The following is a 6,000-nucleotide window of genomic DNA, read 5'->3' as shown; positions in this document are numbered from 1 at the left end:
TTTAGACGAACAGTTGGTAACAGGTAGGTTTTTTAAATTAAAATACAGAAAGTAGGTACGTTTGAACATTTTATTTATGTTGTTCCAATGTGACACATGTACCTTTGTGAACTTATTATTTCTGAGAACGCATGCTGTTACAGCATGATTACCTGTAAATACCACATTAATGCAATAAATGCTCAAAATTATATCCATCAACCTCAATGCATTTGGCAAAACGTGTAACGACATTCCTCTCAACAGCGAGTAGTTCGCCTTCCGTAATGTTCGCACATGCATTGACAATGCGCTGACGCATGTTGTCAGGCGTTGTCGGTGCATCACGATAGCAAATATCCTTCAAATTTCCCCACAGAAAGAAATCCGGGGACGTCAGATCCGGTGAACGTGCGGTCCATGGTATGGTGCTTCAACGACCAATCCACCTGTCATGAAATATGCTATTCAATACCGCTTCAACCACACGCGAGCTATGTGCCGGATATCCATCATGTTGGAAGTACATCGCCATTCTGTCATGCAGTGAAACATCTTGTAGTAACATCGGTAGAACATTACATGGGAAATCAGCACACATTGCACCATTTAGATTGCCATCGATAATATGGGGGCCAGTTATCCTTCCTCCCATAATGCCGCACCATGCATTAACCTGCCAAGGTCGCTACTGTTCCAACTGTCGATGCTGCCAAGACCCAGTTCATATTGCTGTGGTCTTTTCTCTCTAATATTTCTCCTGATGAATGTATAAAAACAAGTAGTATGCGCATCACTACATCAGTTGAAGTTTAGATGTGACATCATACACCCTCATTTTAATAAAAGAGTGCTTTTCAATATTAAGAGTGAACTATTTCCCCCAGTAGATCCAAGCAAGGGGGAGTGAAGTATCGCATTGATCGGTCAGGAAACATATAGCAGCATACCTAACATCACTGAAGAGAATAATAAACTACATCTAGGAAGTGGTGAAGTTGTGGAAATACCTCCTGGCTCACATGATATTAATGATTTGATTGCGTATATGAGGCTTTGAGTTACATTCAAATGTTTATGCGCTTAAAACAGAGATGAAAGCAACAAAACAGGCAACAGATTTTAGTCACAAAGGTTCAATTAGATTGTTAATAGGTTCTTCGAGGAGCCAAATGTTGGAGAATAATAACTGATGAAACTTACGAGTCGAATCAAGTGAGTATTTCAGCTTTTAGCATGATCCGTGTTGAACGCAATATCGCAATGAATTCATAACTTAATAACAGATTAATTCACACGATTTACAGTAAGTCCAATTAACAAAATTGTGGAGGTGTTTAGCAATCCAGTATATTTCTGAATGACTGTTCAGAGATTAAACCATCTCCAGTTGAATGTCATAGGTTAGAACAGGAATCTATTTGATTTTCATGGTGAAGAAATTAAGGTACGTATCCATCTGAAGCAACAGCATGGGCATAAATTATAAATACAGTGCACACAGCCATCAGAAGACCGCTTTGCATCAGAAGCAGAATGCAATAATAATTGACAGTTGCAAGTGTCTTAAATCGAGAGGACTGGAAGGCCACAATGACATCACTCAATATAATAACTCCAGTCCAATATGACAATCGGATAATTCATCAGGATTATTACTCCCACAAACCATTCCCTTCAACAACGAAATAAAAAATCTAATTCAACATCAAGATGAGTTAACACCTCCAAGTAACAGTTTCCTTTTTTTGGAAGAAAGAATTATGTCCATAAAGAAGGATGGAAGTGCTCTGCAGTATTGCAGCTTACACATAATGCATACGCCTTTATGTTTTTATTTTTGTTAAATAAAGAAGTTAATGGTATTAAGCTCGACTGGACAAGAGATGTTGGAAACACATCGACTCTCAAAATACATGTCTTTGCATCAATTTCGGACCTGAATGTATTACAAAACGCAGGTTAATTCGTAGTTAGATCGATAGGTGGTCACTTTAGCATCTGCATGCCACTCATATTTTTACGGCCTTCTTTGAGGATAATAAATGCGTCATTATGAGTGCTAAACAGGGGCTGGTTCTAGTTCAATGTGTTGTGCATAGTAATCTATACATTCAAGTAGTGCTAGAAGATGAGAATAAAATTGCGCTGGATAAATTGGTGAGGAAAGCAGCCCAATTATGAGTACCAGACAAAAGCACCTGAAACTTTTGTGTACGTTGAATGCAGATGCCCAGCTAACATCAACTTTCCAGTCATGAGAATTTTTAAAGTATCCAATCTTTCCAGAGATATCAAAAGAGTCACGGATGATTAAGATGTCTGATAAACTAGAAACGCCTTGATTATTATTCCAATGATGTGAACAAACGGGAGGGCAGAATCAGAAAAAAGAATTGAGGGTAACTGACAAGTATAAACTAACCAATGCTAAAATGTACCTAAATTCCGAGTATTTTCTATACGATAACTGGCAGATTGACTGGATCACTAACAATGTCAGTCTGCTGTACAATATGTAACAAGTTTTCTTTCCTCTTGCTATGACGACTGTTCAATCAGTAATGCAACACATTTTTTCTCGGCGAATTTCGGTTGAAAAAAAGCATAATTTGTTGTGAGACATCGTGGAATATTTCTGCTATAGTTTCATGTAGCCTTCAAAATGCGTCTGTAATGGAGTTGCATTTCAAGCAGAGACCTGTCGTTGAGTTTCTTTTGGTGGAAAACAAGAGCATCGCAGATATTCATAGGCGCTTGTAGATTGTCTACGGAGACCTGGCAGTGAACAAAAGCATGGTGAGTCATTGAGAGAGGCATCTCCCTCGTGCCGGCCGACTGCACAGAGCTGTGACGCCTGCATTTTTGTACCGTGCAGACACTATCATTCAGAGTGATTGAAGTATCACAATCAGGTACCTCGCTGCACAACTGGAGGTCCCTGTTGGTAATGCTGACACATTTGTCCACCATTTGGGTATTCAAAGTTGTGTGCCCGCTGGATTCCTTGGCGCTTAACAGAAGACAATAGGGAGCAGCAAAGGACCATTTGTGCGGGGTTGCTTGTGCATTATGAGGCTGATCGAGACAACGTTTTGTCGAACATCGTTACAGGTGATGAAACATGGGTTCATCTGTTCTAAGCGGAAACAAAACAGCAATCCATGGAGCGGCGCCACATCAAGATCAAAGCCACACTCTCAGCTGGTCAAGTCATGGCGAAGATCTTCTAGGGCTGTGAAGGGGCTATGTTTGATGTCCTCCCTTGTGGTGCAACGATCGTATCTGAAGTGTATTGTGCTACCCTCAGGAAACTGAAGAAACGACTTCAGTGTGTTCATCGCCTCAAAAATGCAAGCAAACTTCTACTTCTCCATGACAACGCAAGACGTTACACAGATCTGAGCACCCGAGAGGAGCTCACAAAACTTCATTGGATTGTTCTTCCTCATTCACCCTACAGCTCGGATCTCGCACCTTCCGACTTCCATCTGTTTGGCCCAATGAAAGATGCTCTCTGCGGGAAGCAGTGCTTGGATGATGAGGTTATTGATGCAGAAAGACGTTGGCTCTGACGTCGACCAGTAGAGTGGTACCAAGCGGGCATAAAGCCTTGCCAGTAAGCTCACGTAAGGCCGTGGCATTGAATGGATATTATTTTGAAAAACAGGATTTTGTAGCCAAAAGTGTGAGGAATAATATGGCGTATTGGAATCTTGAATAAAACGAACCTTATTTCAGAAAGACATGTATTGTAATACTAATTGAATGGCTCTCTTATGGGGTGATTAATTTGGACGTATGCTCAGCCCTAAGAAGTTTAAGGAATTAGAACCTGTAGTGCTCCAGGAACTACAGTCTAGAGCCGAGCGACCGCTACGGTCGCAGGTTCGAATCCTGCCTCGGACATGGATGTGTGTGATGTCCTTAGGTTAGTTAGGTTTAATTAGTTCTAAGTTCTAGGCGACTCATGACCTCAGAAGTTAAGTCGCACAGTGCTCAGAGCCATTTGAACCATTTTTTGTAGTGCTCCAAGCAAAACGAGGCAGTGATATTAGGAACAGCAAATGTGCGTATTGAATTTAAATCTTCACAAAACTTCTCTAAAGGCATCACAGCATTTCGATTATTGCTACATGAGCATATTGCAAACTATTCACCTCTCACAGGAATCGTACAACGTGCAGTATAAATATTTAAGTACTGTACCACATGCGCCATTTCTCACAATGGCGTCTCAAACTGCAAACATCGTTGTGGATATTCAGGGGTTTATGACATCTGTGGACGATTTGTGTGCAAAAATTTCGCATCCACTGGATTCTCCAACTCCCGACAAATATTAACGAAGTATTCTGTCATCGTTGCCTATCCCAAATCATTTATTACAGCACATTGTGCAACAACTCGTCGAACCATGGCAGCATCGCTCCGAACCTACGATAGAGCATGGGTTACGTCAAACGCCATCAAAAAGTGTTGTGGCTGATTGACAACAGCAGCAATTGCACGTGTGCTTCAGAAAGCTTGCAAATTATCAATTATAAATAAATAATTGTTTTTTTGAAAACATGATAAGTGTCAAATAGCCAACCAGTTACAACACAATTTTCCTTTACCATGTTTCGATTTTGACTATGGGCGTCTTCATCAGAAAATCCACAGTTGCCTAGAAAAATTATAAATAAACTCTAACATAGGGAAAATATAAGAAATAGACAGTGTTCATTCCGAACAAATTTATAAGAAGATTGTACTCACATGCAGTAACCGACAAACAAATTTAACAGCAATAATGCTCTCGTCACATAAAATATTTAATTAAGAAGTTAGTATTAAAACAACATAATATTAAAGACGTTGAAACTGACATCAAGCTGGTAACTGCCAATAGCATTGTAGCTACTTACGTGGCGTAGCAGAGTACGCGCCACTAAGGGCTGCAATAGATAACAGTCACTGGAGGTTGCTTCACACTAACGAGCCCAAATGCCGAAGTCACCACAACGCGGACATAAAACAAGTCGCGCCATGTATTAAAATCGAAGATTCCAGCTCTTTAATTTACGAAAAATATTTTAAATAGCATATAAGTGTTCGTCTAACGTATCAATAATCAGTATTATGCAAAATGAAAACTATATTGAACAACGCAACAAATATTAGGTACATTTTTGTACGAAATGATTATAATGTAATAAGTGACAAAGAGAGGGGAAAACGATATTTTAGAGTCTACGCTGACGAAAAAGAGAAGTCAGCTTTAGGTACAAGTGCACAAAACCTCTTGAGATATGCACATGTCGAGGAGGTGCTAAACTTATCGGTGTACAGTAGATATGAAAGTGTTGTGATGATATAACAGACAGTTAAGAGGAAGCTATCAATTCTAAAGTATTTTTCTAGCGTCTGGTTTCAGTACCACGAAGGTATTGGTAAGAGAGAACGTAAACACATGCACTCCTAACTCTATATAGTTCTGCACTTAAAAAAAGTTATAATGTTAGAGCTTACACATTCCAATGTAAGAAACATATTTCTCGCATATGACATACATTCTCCTCACAAATTTCTCTACGATAAACCATGGGGACAAACTGTAAAATGAAAAAACTTCCGGCCGGTGTGGCCAAGCGGTTAAAGACGCTACAGTCTGGAACCGCGCGACCGCTACGGTCGCAGGTTCGAATCCTGCATCGGGCATGGATGTGTGTGATGTCCTTAGGTTAGTTAGGATTAAGTAGTTCTAAGTTCTAGGGGACTGATGACCTTAGTAGTTAAGTCCCATAGTGCTCAGAGCCATTTGAACCATTTTTTGAAAAAACTGCTACCTTGCACAACATCGATTGTTTGTGATACATACACGATATAGCTTTCCAGAGGTGGTTAGTGCCCACTGTTCACATATGATCATAGTTCAGAAATTATGCTATGCCCGTTTCAGTCCTATACAAAATGATCGTTAGTAATGGAGAATGCCTCTTACAAGGAAACAGACAAACGCGTAGTAGCGGTGTTTGA

This window comes from Schistocerca americana, chromosome X (assembly GCF_021461395.2).
Source record: "Schistocerca americana isolate TAMUIC-IGC-003095 chromosome X, iqSchAmer2.1, whole genome shotgun sequence".
NCBI classification, from domain to species: Eukaryota; Metazoa; Arthropoda; class Insecta; order Orthoptera; family Acrididae; genus Schistocerca; species Schistocerca americana.
Note: the sequence above shows the minus strand (reverse complement) of the source record.